At 45.9% G+C, this 18,244-nt stretch overlaps 1 long non-coding RNA gene across 3 annotated transcripts in view; it reads left to right on the top strand.

Annotated features, from left to right (window-relative positions):
- LOC144595110 (uncharacterized) overlaps nt 1–18,244 on the top strand; it is a 179,744-nt gene that overhangs the window by 155,544 nt on the left and 5,956 nt on the right. For all 3 annotated transcript variants that reach the window (XR_013547457.1, XR_013547455.1, XR_013547456.1), the window contains exons 3-4: nt 1,968–2,058; nt 2,918–2,999. This is a non-coding gene — a long non-coding RNA (uncharacterized LOC144595110). The remainder of the gene's footprint in view (nt 1–1,967; nt 2,059–2,917; nt 3,000–18,244) is intronic.

An 18,244-nucleotide genomic window follows, 5' to 3' on the forward strand; every position in this document is an offset into this window, starting at 1 on the left:
AGTGACTTGTTCCTGCTTTTATATCTGTGAGCATAACCACGACCCATCTGTGAATTGCTGTCAACTGCTGTTGATGCACCCAGCTCTCCAGCCACTTCTGAGACCAGCTTTGTGCACACTCCTTCAGCAGGTGGACTGCACTGGCAACGGGCCAAGGGGATACAAAGCACCAAGCTTGCGCTTAATGGCAGGCATATGTATGTGATGCTACGCTCAGCCCGTGTCCATATGTTTCCGAGCCCTTGCTCCTGTCTAGCAGCCGCTGGCTGTCAATTCGAGTGTTTGTGCCTGCCAAGGAGGAACACACCCAAGCAGTCAGTATCTCCAGCCCACTGTCCTCATTACATACACAGCCCATCATTAGTAGGAACACAATGAGCTGATCTGGAGAGACATACCAATTAGGGTGCATTCAGCATTTTATTCCATGTCTCTATGGAAACTCAGCTCCCTGCTTAGAGTGAACAATTGCAATTTTTCAAACACCCATCTGCCCCCTGGCTGATGTATTTCACACTAAAACCATATCTCAAACCGATGTCGCTTACAACGTAGCAACCACGGTGTGTGTCAAGCAGAGACCATCAGCCCAACAAAATGTTTTCTAAAAGGCTCCCGGTCTATAAGCTTTCAGTTTAACCCCTGACATTTTGCCGACTGCTAAATGTTTGGGTAATTCTCCCACGAAGACTGCCACAGGGTCTCCTGCAAGCCCTCCACAGTACGAGGGGTCAAGTATGCGCTCAAAGTGGGATCCAGGAGTGTGGATTAAATTTTCACAGCCTAATCCTGATTTTTTTTTTTAAACCGAAATAATCGAAACGTCGAATTAAACAGAAATAAACAAATGGAAGTGATTGACTAATTTGAATCAGATGGCTTCAAACTTTTATATAGTCTGCATCAGAATTGAGTAAATCTACTTCATTCTAACATGTCTACAGAAACTTCTGGTGATATTTTAATACTAATTTCTCACATCATAGGAATTGTAAGAAAGATGAATGCAATTCTCCAAATTACCTTCCCCACCCCAGCTTGAAAAGTACTGTAATCCAATTATGAATCAATGCTTAATTCTCTGAATTTAGCTCTTAACTCATTTTAATTGTCCAGTAATTGATGGTTTGCTGGACTGCAATTTACATTTCCCATCAGAATTAATTTGGTTTAGTTTTGTTTAGTTTACAGATACAGCATGGGAACAGGCCCTTCAGCCCACCTAGCACACCGACCATCGATCACCTGTTCACACTAGTTCTATGTTATCCCACTTTCTCATCTACTCCCTACTCATTAGGGGCAATTTACAGACGCCAATTAACGTACAACCCCACATGCCATAAGTTTATAACCACCTCCTGCAATCAGTCTGAAGAAGGGTCCTGACCTGAAACGTCAGCTATCCAGAGAGCAGAGATGCTGCTTGTCCAGAACCAGGGGCCGCAGTTTAAGAATAAAGTGTAGGCCATTTAGAACGGAGATGAAGAAAAACATTTTCACTCAGAGAGTTGTGAAGCTGTGGAATTCTCTGCCTCAGAAGGCAGTGGAGGCCAATTTTCTGGATGCTTTCAAGAGAGAATTAGATAGAGCTCTTAATGATATCGGAGTCAAGGGATATGGGGAGAAGGAACGAACAGGGTACTGATTGTGGATGATCAGTCATGATCACGGTAAATGGCAGTGCTGGCTCAAAGGGCCGAATGGCCTGCTCCTGCACCTATTGTCTATTGTCCCGTTGAGTTACTCTAGCACTTTGTCTCCTTTTGTGCAAACCAGCATCTGCAGTTCCTTGTTTCACCAACAATTTAATAACTGGGCTAAACTGCAGATAATGGAATGTAAGGTTATGAAAAGGATACTTTAAATACCAAAAGTGCAGTAACACTGGAACTCCAAAGATACTTAAGGATTCATGGATTTAGGTCATTCAAAATTGCCTCATGTAATAACTAAAATGCTTGTAGGACTTTGGCCTTTTTACCCAGAGGCTGAAGAGGGTTGAAGTTACACCAGCAATTGAAGTCCTGCAAGACTATCTGGACACCACACTTAAGGGTGAGTATCTGGGCCTGGGAAGTGCAATGGAAACTGACTTGTCTGAATCATGTTCATAAGTTCTAGAGGTAGAATTAGGCCATTCGGCTCATCAAGTCTACTCCACCATTCAATCATGGCTGATCAATCTTTCTCTCTCAACCCCATTCTCCTGCCTTCGCCCCATAGCCCCTGAAACCTTACTAATCAAGAATTTTTCAATCTCCACCTTAAAAAATATCCATTGACGGCCTCCACAGCCGTCTGTGACAAAGAATTCCACAGATTCACTAACCTCTGACTAAAGAAATTCCTCATCAACTGCTTTCTAAAGGTCCGTACTTTTAGTCTGATGCTATGGTCTCTGGTCCTAGACTCTCCCACTAGTGGAAACATCCACATTCACTCTATCCTGGCCTTTTACTGTGTCTTTGGGATGTGGGAGGAAACAAGACCACACACTCACAAGGAGAACCTGCAGACTCCACAGAGCCAGCAACCAAGATCAGGATGGAACCCGTGTCTCTGGCATAGTGAGGCGGATGCTCTACCAGCTGTACCACTCTACCACCTCATTTAACAGGATCCAGGCATACTTTCCATTAGAGGTAGCCCAGAGGGGGAGAACGCATACCGGCTGACTGACAATTGGAACCACCTCACGCTCATGGAAGCCTCTCTGTAACCAAAGTCTAGAACTGGTGCGATGAGTTTGATATCTCCACCCACTGCTAAATGATTCGCCCCAGACATCCTGGGCCGTTGGAAAGACTGTAGATTCCCAGAGGCAGCAGAATCTTCTACCCTTCATACGAGTATTTTTTGTTCATTTATGGAATGTGCTTCTTGCTCACAAGTTCAGCTTTTGTTTTGTCTTCAGAGGTCATCGTGATCCACCTTCTGCAAACACTGAAGTCCATGTGCCGTTGCGATGACTTTCATTGAGGACTGAGGAATATCAGGTATGATCTTAAATCTGTAGGTGGCACTAAACTTAAAAGTCAAGTCAAGTCAATTTTATTTGTATAGCACATTTAAAAACAACCCACGTTGACCAAAGTGCTGTACATCTGATTATGTACTAAGGAAAAAAATGAAACATACAGTAGCACACAAACATAACAGCACATACAAAACAGTTCACAGCGCCTCCTCAATGAGCCTCAAACGCTAGGGAGTAGAAATAGGTTTTGAGCCTGGACTTAAAGGAGTCGATGGAGGGGGCAGTTCTGATGGGGAGAGGGATGCTGTTCCACAGTCTAGGAGCTGCAACCGCAAAAGCGCGGTCACCCCTGAGCTTAAGCCTAGACCGCGGGATAGTGAGTAGCCCCAAGTCGGCCGACCTGAGGGACCTGGAGTTAGAGAGGTGGGTTAGAAGATTTTTGATGTAGGGGGAGGAATGTCCATTTAGGGCTTTATATGTGAATAGGAGGAGCTTGAAGTTGATTCTGTACCGTACAGGGAGCCAGTGGAGAGAGGCCAGAATCGGCGTGATGTGGTCCCTTTTACGGGTATTCGTCAGGAGTCTCGCTGCGGCGTTTTGGGCCAGTTGCAGGCGGGACAGGGATGATTGGCTGATCCCAGTGTATAGGGAGTTGCAGTAGTCTAGGCGGGAGGAAATGAAAGCGTGAATGATTTTTTCAGTGTCGTCGAATTGGAGGAAAGGTTTGATTTTAGCTATGGTACGAAGTTGGAAGAAGCTGGCTTTTACCACAGCGTGGACTTGCTTGTCAAATTTTAATGCAGAGTCAAATATCACACCGAGGTTTTTGACATGCGGTTTGACTAGGCAGGATAGGCTTCCAAGACTGCCTGTTATCGATTTGATGGAGTCGGGGGGGCCGAATAGGATGACCTCAGACTTGCTCTCGTTTAATTGGAGGAAGTTCTGTGCCATCCAACATTTTATGTCCTCAAGGCAGTGTAAGAGGCTGTTTAAATTTGACTGGTTGTTGGGTTTCAGGGGGAGGTAAAGCTGAGTGTCATCGGCATAGCAGTGGAAAGAAATGCCGTGCCTTTGAATGATTTGGCCAAGGAGGAGCATGTATAGAGAGAAGAGAATGGGGCCTAGGATGGAGCCTTGTGGAACTCCGCAGGAGAGGCTAGCTGGAGAAGAGGAATAACTGCCTATGTTGATGGCGAAACTCCTATCTTTGAGGTAGGAAACGAACCAGCTCAGGGCAGTGCCATCAATGCCAACCGCGTACCGGAGACGGTCAATAAGGATGGTGTGATCCACTGTATCGAACGCTGCGCTGAGGTCGAGAAGGAGCAGGATTACACAGTCGCCGGTGTCGATGGCGAGAAGCAGGTCGTTGTGTACCTTCAAAAAGGCAGACTCTGTGCTGTGGTGGGCTCTGAAACCTGACTGGAAACTTTCCAGGATGGTGTTTTGGTGTAGGTAGGGCACTAATTGGTTTAGAATTGCCTTTTTAAGGACTTTTGACAGGAATGGCAGTTTGGAAATGGGTCTGTAGTTGCTAGGCAAGGTGGGGTCTAGGTTAGGTTTTTTCAGTAGGGGCTGGACCACCGCGTGCTTGAAACAGGTTGGAACAGTGCCAGTGGCCAGAGAACTGTTGATAATAGAGAGGATGCTGGGACCGGCTATTGCAATAACATCCTTCAGAAGGGCAGTGGGGGCAGGATCAAGGGGGCAGGTTGCAGGTTTCAAAGCGGAGACAAGCTTTGCAAGGGAGGATAGAGTGACGGGTTGGAAACAGTCCAATTTAGATGAACAGACTAGTGAGACAGCTAGGTCACGGGTGGGAGGGGAAATGTTCATTCTAATGTTCTCAACTTTGCTGGTGAAAAATTTAGCGAATTCTTCGCACTTAGCAGGGGACCCAACTAAGCTGGTACTGGGGGCGGGACATATGACAGAGGTAATTGTGCTAAATAGGACCTTGGAGTTATGAGAGTTTTTGGAGATAAGGTCAGAGAAGTATTGTGCTCTAGCAGACTTTACTGCTTCCTGGTATTTGAGAAGATTGTTTCTCAGAATTTTGAAGGAAATTTGAAGCTTGTCGCATTTCCACCTCCGTTCTGATTTTCTGCACTCCCTTCTTAGGGCTTTGGTGGTGTCATTGAGCCAAGGCCGACCTTTGGGCTTAGGCTTTTTCATTTTAAGGGGAGCGATAGAATCCAGGATGGAAGAGCAAGTGATATTAAATAAAGAGGTGAGATCCTCAGTGCTGAGATGGGGGGGGAGAAGCCTCAATAGTGCAGATGTTGGGGGCAGCTGTGAGAGCCTCGGAGAATTTACTGGCAGTCAATGAATTTATGTCGCGGGAGTAACGAACAGGGAGATGAGATTTTGCGGGAGATAAAGGCAGAGATGCGTCAAAAATGATAGCGCTGTGGTCCGATAGACAGGCCTCAGTAGTTTCAATGTTGTAGATTGGGAATCCGGACGATAACACTAGGTCGTAAATGTTGAAGAAATCTGTCATAGACCAGGGGACCAAGCAAGTTGAATGAACAGACATGTGGCAGACACCGACAAAGTGCAAAATAATTATCTTTGATAGGAAGAAGGTGAAGAGATATAACGTGAGAGAGGTATAGGATGGGTAGAGCATTATATTCTCCTGGGAGAAAATCACCTTAAGGTTATGGTTAACTTAAACTTAATTTAAGGTTATGTTTATCCATTTGACCTTGAGCTTGATGGGAAAGATAGTGAAACTGTTAATGAAACCTGTAGGGTTTATAAATGGAGGTCTGGGAAAAGGAAGACATGGTTCACTCCAGATGCAGTATTGTGGCCAAGTCTGAGCACCACAACTGAGAAAAATTGACAAAAACCTTTGCACACTTACTCAGGGATGAGTGACTGGAAAAAAGTAATATTTTTGTCCTGAGAGCAAAGAAAATTAGAATAGATTTATTAAAGATGAGCAAATCAAAGGGGGGATTTGATGGAATCAATATGTAGAAATATTTTTGGGCAGCACAAGAGTTAATAACCAGAAGACAAGAGAGTGAAGATAATTGAGATTGGAACCAGAGGCGGAAATGAGGGGCAACTCTTCTACACAGTGAGAACTTTCACTGTGAGAAGCATTTGGAATGCACTGTCTGATAGCGAGGGTCATAAGGTCATAAGGAATAGGTGTAGAATTAGGTCATTCAGCCCATCAAGTCTACTCCGCCATTCAATCATGGCTGATCTATCGTGTAAGAAGGAACTGCAGATGCTGGTTTAAACCGAAGATAGACACAAAAAGCTGGAGTAACTCAGCGGGACAGGCAGCATCTCTGGAGAGAAGGAATGGGTGACGTTTCGGGTTGAGACATCTAAAGAAAGGTCTCGACCTGAAACATCATCCATTCCTTCTCTCTAGAGGTGCTGAGTGGCTGATCTATCTCTCCCTCCTAACCCCATTCTCCTGCCTTCTCCCCATAATCTCTGACACCTGTACTAATCAAGAATCTACCTTCCGTGGCAAAGAATTCCACAGATTCACCACCCTCTGACTAAATAAATTTCTCCTCATCTCCTTTCAATAGACAATAGACAATAGACAATAGGTGCAGGAGTAGGCCATTCAGCCCTTCGAGCCAGCACCGCCATTCAATGCGATCATGGCTGATCACTCTCAATCAGTACCCCGTTCCTGCCTTCTCCCCATACCCCCTCACTCCGCTATCCTTAAGAGCTCTATCCAGCTCTCTCTTGAAAGCATCCAACGAACTGGCCTCCACTGCCTTCTGAGGCAGAGAATTCCACACCTTCACCACCCTCTGACTGAAAAAGTTCTTCCTCATCTCCGTTCTAAATGGCCTACCCCTTATTCTTAAACTGTGGCCCCTTGTTCTGGACTCCCCCAACATTGGGAACATGTTATCTGCCTCTAATGTGTCCAATCCCCTAATTATCTTATATGTTTCAATAAGATCCCCCCTCATCCTTCTAAATTCCAGTGTATACAAGCCCAATCGCTCCAGCCTTTCAACATACGACAGTCCCGCCATTCCGGGAATTAACCTAGTGAACCTACGCTGCACGCCCTCCATAGCAAGAATATCCTTCCTCAAATTTGGAGACCAAAACTGCACACAGTACTCCAGGTGCGGTCTCACCAGGGCCCGGTACAACTGTAGAAGGACCTCTTTGCTCCTATACTCAACTCCTCTTGTTACGAAGGCCAACATTCCATTGGCTTTCTTCACTGCCTGCTGTACCTGCATGCTTCCTTTCATTGACTGATGCACTAGGACACCCAGATCTCGTTGAACTCCCCCTCCTCCTAACTTGACACCATTCAGATAATAATCTGCCTTTCTATTCTTACTTCCAAAGTGAATAACCTCACACTTATCTACATTAAACTGCATCTGCCACGTATCCGCCCACTCACACAACCTGTCCAAGTCACCCTGCAGCCTTATTGCATCTTCCTCACAATTCACACTACCCCCCAACTTAGTATCATCTGCAAATTTGCTAATGGTACTTTTAATCCCTTCATCTAAGTCATTAATGTATATCGTAAATAGCTGGGGTCCCAGCACCGAACCTTGCGGTACCCCACTGATCACTGCCTGCCATTCCGAAAGGGACCCATTTATCCCCACTCTTTGCTTTCTGTCTGTCAACCAATTTTCTATCCATGTCAGTACCCTACCCCCAATACCATGTGCCCTAATTTTGCCCACTAATCTCCTATGTGGGACCTTGTCGAAGGCTTTCTGAAAGTCGAGGTACACCACATCCATTGACTCTCCCTTGTCAATTTTCCTAGTTACATCCTCAAAAAATTCCAGTAGATTTGTCAAGCATGATTTCCCCTTCGTAAATCCATGCTGACTCGGAATGATCCCGTTACTGCTATCCAAATGCTCAGCAATTTCGTCTTTTATAATTGACTCCAGCATCTTCCCCACCACTGATGTCAGACTAACTGGTCTATAATTACCCGTTTTCTCTCTCCCTCCTTTCTTAAAAAGTGGGATAACATTTGCTATCCTCCAATCCACAGGAACTGATCCTGAATCTATAGAACATTGAAAAATGATCTCCAATGCTTCCACTATTTCTAGAGCCACCTCCTTAAGTACCCTGGGATGCAGACCATCAGGCCCTGGGGATTTATCAGCCTTCAGTCCCATCAGTCTACCCAAAACCATTTCCTGCCTAATGTGGATTTCCTTCAGTTCCTCCATCACCCTAGGTTCTCCGGCCCCTAGAACATGTGGGAGATTGTGTGTATCTTCCTCACTGAAGACAGATCCAAAGTAACGGTTTAACTCGTCTGCCATTTCTTTGTTCCCCATAATAAATTCCCCTGCTTCTGTCTTCAAGGGACCCACATTTGCCTTGACTATTTTTTTCCTCTTCACGTACCTAAAAAAACTTTTGCTATCCTCCGTTATATTATTGGCTAGTTTACCCTCGTACCTCATCTTTTCTCCCCGTATTGCCTTTTTAGTTAACTTTTGTTGCTCTTTAAAAGAGTCCCAATCCTCTGTCTTCCCACTCTTCTTTGCTATGTTATACTTCCTCTCCTTAATTTTTATGCTGTCCCTGACTTCCCTTGTCAGCCACAGGTGTCTCTTACTCCCCTTAGAGTCTTTCCACCTCTTTGGAATAAATTGATCCTGCAACCTCTGCATTATTCCCAGGAATACCTGCCATTGCTGTTCTACCGTCTTCCCTGCTAGGGCCTCCTTCCAATCAATTTTGGCCAGCTCCTGCCTCATGCCTCTGTAATCCCCTTTGCTATACTGTAATACCGACACTTCCGATTTTCCCTTCTGCCTTTCCATTTGCAGAGTAAAACTTATCATGTTGTGATCACTGCCTCCTAATGGCTCTTTTACCTCTAGTCCCCTTATCAGATCAGGATCATTACACAACACTAAATCCAGAATTGCCTTCTCCCTGGTAGGCTCCAGTACAAGCTGTTCTAAGAATCCATCTCGAAGGCACTCTACAAACTCTCTTTCCTGGGGTCCATTTCCTACATTTTTAAAGTAGTATTTATTTATTGCAAGTCACTTAACATACACAGATCAGCATTGGGCCCCTATGCTCGTGGGCCCCCGGGCAAGTGCCCATCAGGCCCATACGTTAAGACGGCCCTGTCTAACCCATATGCCTCTAACCCTTTCCTATCCAAATAACTCTTTAATGTTGCAATTGTACCAACCTCCTCAGTCAACTCATTCCATATACTCAATGGTGCTTTATTTGCCACTTATGCAACTGCAAAGTGGAAGTATTTTTACATATATTACACATGCGGACACCGCCATGTTTTGGCGCCATTTCCAAAGTCCAAAGTCCCGTCTGCCCATGCGCTCGATCTACAGTACAGTACAGAACTTTATTGTCATTCGGTACCGAGGTACCAAACGAAATTACAGCAGTCACAGAACACAAAAAAAAAAAAAAGAACACAGGACACACGACCCCAACACAAACATCCATCACAGTGACTCCAAACACCCCCTCACTGTGATGGAAGGCAACAAAACTTCCACTCTCTTCCCCCCCACGCCCACGGACAGGCATCTCGACCCCTACCGAGGCGACCGACACGCACTGCCCCCGCAAGGGGATGGAAGGCCCCGCGGCCGAGCCACACCGGGCACTGAAACGTCCCGCAGCCGAGCCGCGCCTGCGATGTTAAGTCCAGTGGCCGAGCCACGCCGGGCGATGGAAGGCCCCGCGGGCGATGGAAGGCCCCGTGGCTGAGCCGCACTGAGCGCTGAACCGTCCCGCGGCCGAGCCACACCGAGCGATGGAAGGCCCCGCGGCCGCGCCAGGCGCTAAACCGTTCCGCGGCCGAGCCGCGCCAGGCGATGGAAGGCCTCGCGGCCGAGCCGCACCGAGTGCTGAAACGTCCCGCGGCCGTACCGGGCGATGGAAGGCCCCGCGGCCGAGCCGCACCGGGCACTGTTAGGTCCCGCGGCCGAGCCGCGCCGGCGATGTTAAGTCCAGCGGCCGAGCCGTACCGAGCGATGGAAGGCCCCGCGGGCGATGGAAGGCCCCGTGGGCGATGGAAGGCCCCGCGGCCGAGCCGCGCCCCGGGGAAGAGACCTAAAAAAAGAAAGGTTTCTCCCACCCCACCACCCCCCGCCCCACTCCACACATACACAGCCAAAAACAAAAACAAAAACCATCCCAACACCGACGCACAAACAAAAAAAAAAGGAAAAAAGACAAACAGACTGCCAGAGAGCCGCAGCCGTTAGGCGCAGCCACACGTGACAAACTGAAGCAGATCTTGCAAACCAATATCCCTCTCCTCTACCAGTCATCTTTGTGTCCCAGAGGCTCCTCCTGCATCCAACCTTGAAGGCTTTGGAGGCATTACCCCAGTTCACCCTCCTACCGGCTCTTGCTCCTCGCGTGTGACGTTTCCAGCTCCCTCCAAGTTCTGCTGTCCATTGAGCTATTTGCAACCTACCACACTCTGTGCGAAAAACCTGCCCCCTCATGTCCTCTTCAAAATCTTTCCTCTCTCACCTTAAACCCATGCTCTCTTGTTTTAGACCCCTATACAATGGAAAAAAAGACTGACCATCCACCTTATCTATGATATCCATAAGGTTACACCTTAGTCTCCTTCACTCAAGGGAAAACAGTCCCAGACTATCCAGTCCTCTTATGACTTAAGCTCTCTAGTCCTGGGAACATTCTTGTACATCTTCTCTGCCCCTTCTAGTTTGTTCACATCCTTCCTATTAGGAAAGGGAAAATAGATTATGAGGGAAAACTGGCAAGGAACATAAAAACGGACTGCAAAAGCTTTTATAGATATGTCAAGAGAAAAAGATTAGTTAAGGCAAATGTAGGTCCCTTGCAGTCGGAAACAGGTGAATTGATTATAGGGAACAAGGAGATGGCAGACCAATTGAACAAATACTTTGGTTCTGTCTTCACTAGGGAAGACATAAACCGTCTGCCGGAAATAGAGGGGGACTGGGGGTCTAATGAGATGGAGGAACTGAGGGAAATCCAGGTTAGTCGGGAAGTGGTGTTAGGTAAATTAAATGGATTAAAGGCAGATAAATCCCCAGGGCCAGATAGGCTGCATCCCAGAGTGCTTAAGGAAGTAGCCTCAGAAATAGTGGATGCATTAGTGATAATTTTTCAAAACTCTTTAGATTCTGGAGTAGTTCCTGAGGACTGGAGGGTAGCTAATGTAACCCCATTTTTTAAAAAGGGAGGGAGAGAGAAAACGGGGAATTATAGACCAGTTAACCTAACATCGGTAGTGGGGAAAATGCTAGAGTCAGTTATTAAAGATGTGATAGCATTACATTTGGAAAGTGGTGAAATCATCGGACAAAGTCAGCATGGATTTACCAAAGGCAAATCATGTCTGACGAATCTTATAGAATTTTTCAAGGATGTAACTAGTAGAGTGGATAAGGGAGAACCAGTCGATGTGTTATATCTGGACTTTCAGAAGGCCTTCGACAAGGTCCCACATAGGAGATTGGTGTACAAACTTAAAGCACACGGTATTGAGGGTTCAGTGTTGAGGTGGATAGAAAATTGGTTGGCAGACAGGAAGCAAAGAGTAGGAATAAACGGGTCCTTTTCGGAATGGCAGGCAGTGACTAGTGGGGTACGGCAAGGCTCAGTGCTGGGACCCCAGTTATTTACAGTGTATATTAATGATTTGGACGAGGGAATTGAATGCAACATCTCTAAGTTTGCGGATGACACGAAGCTGGGTGGCAGTGTTAGCTGCGAGGAGGATGCTAGGAGGTTGCAGAGTGACTTGGATAGATTAGGCGAGTGGGCAAATGCATGGCAGATGCAATATAATGTGGATAAATGTGAGGTTATCCACTTTGGCGGCAAGAACAGGAAAGCAGAGTATTACCTGAATGGTGACCGATTGGGAGAAGGGGAGATGCAACGTGACCTGGGTGTCATGGTGCACCAGTCATTGAAAGCAAGCATGCAGGTGCAGCAGGCAGTGAAGAAAGCGAATGGTATGTTGGCATTCACAGCAAGAGGATTTGAGTTTAGGAGCAGGGAGGTTCTGCTGCAGTTGTACAGGGCCTTGGTGAGACCGCACCTGGAGTATTGTGTGCAGTTTTGGTCTCTTAACCTGAGGAAAGATGTTCTTGCCTTAGAGGGAGTACAGAGAAGGTTCACCAGATTGATCCCTGGGATGGCGGGACTTACATATGAGGAAAGACTGGATAGACTGGGCTTGTACTCGCTGGAATTTAGAAGTCTGAGGGGGGATCTTATAGAAACATATAAAATTCTTAAGGGATTGGAGAGGCTAGATGCGGGAAGATTGTTCCCGATGTTGGGGGAGTCCAGAACCAGGGGTCACAGCTTAAGGATAAGGGGGAAGTCTTTTAGGACCGAGATGAGAAAACATTTCTTCACACAGAGAGTGGTGAGTCTGTGGAATTCTCTGCCACAGAAGGTAGTTGAGGCCAGTTCATTGGCTATATTTAAGAGGGAGTTAGATGTGGCCCTTTTTGCTAAAGGGATCAGGGGGTATGGAGAGAAGGCAGGTACAGGCTACTGAGCTGGATGATCAGCCATGATCATATTGAATGGCGGTGCAGGCTCGAAGGGCCGAATGGCCTACTCCTGCACCTATTTTCTATGTTTCTATGTTTCTATATTATTGCGCTCAGAACTGCGCACAATCTTCCAGCTGCGTTTCTCCCCAACATCTTGTGCAGCTGTAACATAACACTCTAACTCTAATGCCCCTGTGCAACTGTTTGGATTGCACTGCAACCTTGCACCATTCTGCTGTTTTACACTCATCATGTATTTTTGGTGTATTTATCTGTGAGCTTCATGTCAACAAGGAATTTCATTGCACCCTGGTGTATATAACCATAAACTAATCTGGATATGACATTCCAACGCTCTTGTTCTCCACACTTCCCAGGACCTTGCCAATTCAATGGACTTTGTCTATGGAACTGATGCACTACAATGCAGAGAACTATATTCTGCATTCGATATATTCCCCTTTTGCTCTATGTATTGTAATTAAGTTTGACTGGATTATATTTATGAATAGTAATATTTGATCTTATCAGATAGTATGCAAAACAAAGTTTTTCACTCTACCTTGTTGCACGTGACAATAATATAAGCCCCTTGGTGCCTCACTTTACCCACGCAGTCACAGGGAGAATGTACAAACTCCATACAGACAGCACCCATAATCAGGAGAGAACCGGCCTCTGGCGCTGCAAGGCAGCAGCTCTACTGCTGCGCCACTCTGCCACCCTTTGGGTGAGGAAGACTTGGCTAGTGTGGCGTAAGAAAATAACTGCAGATGCTGGTACAAATCGAAGGTATTTATTCACAAAATGCTGGAGTAACTCAGCAGGTCAGGCAGCATCTCAGGAGAGAAGGAATGTGCGACGTTTCGGGTCGAGACCCTTCTTCAGTGGCAGTCAGCCCAAGAGATGGCTTTCTTCCACAAGAAACAAGCAGCACAATGGCACAGCTGGTAGAGCTGCTGCCTCATAGCACCAGAGCACCAGGTATGATTCTGACTTTGGCTGCCGTCTGTGTGGAATTTGCACTTTCTCCCTACGACTGCATGGGTTTCTTCTGGGTGTTCCAATTTCCTCCCACATCCCAAAGACGTGCGGGTTTGTAGGTTAATTGATATCCTTAAATAGCCCATAGTGTAGAGGGAGTGGATGAAAAAGTGGGATAACAAAGAACTAATGTAAACGGGTGATCAGTGGTTGGCGTGGAGTCAACGGGCTGAAGGGCCTGTTTCTACGCGGTATCTCTAAACTAAACCAAAGTACATCAATTATTACCAAACAGTTCAGTTGCAAAGAAATCAAAAGCAGTCAGGACTCAGAGAGTTCTGGTGGGAGTGGCTGTGGCTTCACAACAGAGGAGAGTATTCCACTGGCTCTACTTTGTACAGGGCTCTGGCAGACTCAGTAACTACTTGGCCCTGGAAAGGCAATTGGATGCCATGCACACACTAGGGACAATTTTACATTTGTACAAAGCCAGTATGCCTTTGGAGTGTGGGAGGAAACTAGAGATCCCAGAGAAAACCCAAGCAGGTCACGGGGAGAACGTACAAACTCCATACAGGCAAGCACCCGTAGTCAGGATCGAATCAGGGTCTCTGGCACTGTAAGGAAACAGCTCTACTTCTGCGCCTCTGTGCCGTGCGGACTCAGTGGGCCAAAGGGCCTGTTGCTTAAAACAGACACATGTTTCCATGGGTCACTGTGCATCCTCAAGCTCAGTAATTCCCCAAAGAAATTACTAACACACAATTCAACTGCAAATATTTGTCACTGGAAAGGTTTAGCAGAAATTTAGCAGCAGCGTAGTGCCAAGGGAAAGGACACGATTGAAACAAATGGCTTCTCTTGAACATAATCCACTCCCGGATATTAATTAACGGAGTGCTTTAGGGTTTCGAGGCAATTGTTTAATTAATTAAGTTAATAAGAGAATCATTATTTATAAAACATACGTCTTCAAAAACTAATATTTTCAAAGAAATTGAAAAGGAGATAAAGTCAGTAATGTCATTGAATTAGTCTGGCTAAAACTGACAGCCACCAAAACCAAGCTCCAGTCTGAAAGACAAAGAATCCCTGGAGAGATCATGGGCTGACCACAGCTCTTGGACAGTGAATTGAAAACCTTGCTCAATGTATTAACATAACAAAGGGAACTCTTTCAAATTGCAGCAGAGATAAACTTGTTTCATTATTGTGATAATAAAATCAATCAACTCAGCCATCTTTAGAGATGTGTGGATGTTGATGGGCAGTTACTATCCTCAAATGTCAAAAAGCAGCCATTCCTGCACTAATCAGAATACCAGAGCAGCTGCAATTTCTGATTTACCGACTCTTCCCAGGGACGCATTCGGAGACGGACATCAAGTGCTGCTTGGAAGGTCATCATCAACTCGCCGAAAGGCGCTCTTTGGTCTGCCTGAGCCTTGTTGATCTCCCAGCAGAGTGAGATGTCCATCAGGGAATGGTGCCGACTGGCCCATTCCAGACTGCAGTGTTACTTGCTGAGGGATGCACTGAATGAAGCTTGGTGCAGCCAACGCTTAGGGCTCTGTGGGGGAGGACTAGGGTCCTTCTAGACCCAGTCGAGGGTCCTTCCGCTGCTGCACATTGGTGGGCAGGGTGTGGTGGAGATGACCTTTAAACAAGGGAACGGATATCACCCCGGAGGGCATATGAGTGGCAAGGGTACCTGGTATAATGATGATTCTGTGAACACTACCAAACACAACGCAAATGAATGTATGTATAAGCGCTGGGATTGCCTAAATGACTACCACCTTGACATCCACTACCATGAAATGTTTTGAGAGGCTAGTTATGGAACGCATTAAATCCAGTCTACCCAGTGGCCTTGACGCAGATTCACAACTCTCTGACTGAAAAAGTTTTTCCTCATCTCAGTTCTAAATGGCCTACCCCTTATTCTTAAACTGTGGCCCCTTGTTCTGGACTCCCCCAACATTGGGAACATGTTTCCTGCCTCTAACGTGTCCAACCCCTTAATAATCTTATACGTTTCGATAAGATCTCCTCTCATCCTTCTAAATTCCAGTGTATACAAGCCTAGTCGCTCCAGTCTTTCAACATATGATAGTCCCGCCATTCCGGGAATTAACCTAGTGAACCTACGCTGCACGCCCTCAATAGCAAGAATATCCTTCCTCAAATTTGGAGACCAAAACTGCACACAGTACTCCAGGTGTGGTCTCATTAGGGCTCTGTACAACTGCAGAAGGACCTCTTTGCTCCTATACTCAACTCCTCTTGTTATGAAGGCCAACATTCCATTGGCTTTCTTCACTGCCTGCTGAACCTGCATGCTTCCTTTCAATGACTGATGCACTAGGACACCCAGATCTCGTTGTACGTCCCCTGTTCCTAACTTGGTGCCTGTTCCGCTGAGTTACTCCAGCTTTTTGTGTCCATCCTATTCATAGACTGCAGCTCTACCTTAAACACCATTATGCCATCCAAGCTCATCAACAAACTCGCGAGACTTGGTGTCAGCACTCATCTCTGCAACTGGATCCTCGACTTCCTGACCAACAGACTGCAATCAGTGAGGATAGGGGACAAATCATCCTCTACGATAATCGTCAACACTGGTGCTCTGCAAAGATGCGTTGTCAGCTCCCTACTTTACTCCCACGACTGTGCAGCCCTGTACAAATCTAATTCAATTTACAAACTCGACACCACCATTGTTGGCCGGATATCAAATAATGAAAGATGGAGCACAAGAAAGAGATTGAAAACCTCGTGTCCTAGTGTCCAGACAATAACCTTAATCTCAATGTCAGCAAGACAAAGGAGATAATGAACGACTTCAGGATTATTCAGGTACACATGCCCCAGTTTGCATTGGCAGCGCCAAAGTAGAGATGGTTTAAAACTACAAATCCTTGGGATAAATATCATCAACGACTTCTCCTATACCAGCCATAATTGAAGCAACGACCAAGAAAGACACCACGAGACGGCTTAGGAAGTTCGGCATGTCCCCAACAACCCTCACCAACTTCTACAGATGCACCTTAGAAAGCATTTTATCAGGATGCATAACAGCTTAGTTTGAGAACAGCTTCATCCAAGACGGCAAGAAATTGCAGCGAATTGTGGACGCAGCCCAGACCATCACACAAACCCAACCTCTCTTATATTGACTCCATTTATACCTCACTCTGCCTCGGCAAGGCCACCAGCATAATCAAGGAGGAGTCGCAGCCTGGCCACTCCCTCTTTTCCCCTAATATACAGTAGGTGGTATAGAAGTGTGAAAACGCACACCTCCAATAGTCAATAGTCAATTTATTTGTCGCATACACATAAATGCGCAGTGAAATGAAAAATGACCCACAGTCCAACAATAAGACCAATAAAAATAAGCAATAAAAATAAGCAATAACACACACAATCATAAACCAACATCAAACAAAAAGAAACATCCATCACAGTGAGTCTCCTCCAGTCACCTCCTCACTGTGATGGAAGGCCAGAATGTCTTTTCTCTTCCCCTGCCATCTCCAGATTCAGGGACAGTTCTTCCCAGCTGTTCTACCGGAACTGGAGAGGAGTGCTGAGCTACCATCTACCGTACCTCATTGGGGGGCCTTGGACTATCTTTCATCAGACTTTTCTGGCTTTACCTTGCACTGCCCTTATTCCCTAATTGTGTATCTGTACACTGTGAATGCCTCAATTGTAATTGTCCCACTGACTTGTTCAGACGCAACAAAAGCTTTTCGCTGTACTTCGGTACACTTGAGAATAAACGAAAACTGAATGTCAAATGGAAGAATTTTTGCACCGTTCTGGTTTAGTATATATTTTTATTCTGAATAAAGTTTATTTTTGGAAATTAAAAAAAAAAATATTCAGCACCTTAAACAGCCGAAGGTTGCATGGTGCTACACAGAGGGATGGAGATGAAGAGGTTAATGTAAGCATTCCAGAGCTGCAAGCCCAGGTTGCTGAAAGCATGGTCACCAGTAGAGTGCAATTCAATTCAGGGATGAGGGATAAATATCAACTTGGAGATGTGCTGAGATCTTGGAGGAGTTGGCAGAGTTAGGGAACAGTGGGAGCTTAGATAATTTTGTGTTCCTCCTTTCAAACCCTCCCCATTATTATCTTCACCTTTTGCCTCCAATCTTCAATTTAGTAGTCTATGAGTGTGAATGACCTGCAGGAGGCAAAAAAGCAGAGATCATAGGGAAATCCACCAGACATTTCATGAATATCGGACTCCAGGGTTCTTGGGTATTTAACTGAACTGCACAATATTGGGCGTGGATGGTCCTAGTCGCAGTCTCTGAGGACAATCTCTGAGAAATCTTAACGACAAGTGTGACCACAGTTTTTTGAAGGGGTAGAGTTTTGTACCATAGAGGAGCTTCCATGAAATCTGGTCAGGTAAACTACATATGGAGATCCGAGGCTCAAGGGGCAAAGGAAACACTCTGCGGGTCAGACAACATCTATAAAATGGAAGTTAATGTTTCAGGACCAATACCTTTGTCAGAAGTGCAAGAAAGAGAAAAGTGTTTAGTTTAGTTTATATTTTTAGTTTAGTTTAGTTTAGTTTAGTTTACAAACAGGCCCTTTGGCCCACTGAGTCCGTGCCGACCAGCGAACCCTGTACACTAGCACTATCTTACACACCAAGGACAATGTACAATCTTTATTGAAGCCAATT

The sequence above is a fragment of the Rhinoraja longicauda genome, chromosome 7 (genome assembly GCF_053455715.1).
Source record: "Rhinoraja longicauda isolate Sanriku21f chromosome 7, sRhiLon1.1, whole genome shotgun sequence".
NCBI classification, from domain to species: Eukaryota; Metazoa; Chordata; class Chondrichthyes; order Rajiformes; family Arhynchobatidae; genus Rhinoraja; species Rhinoraja longicauda.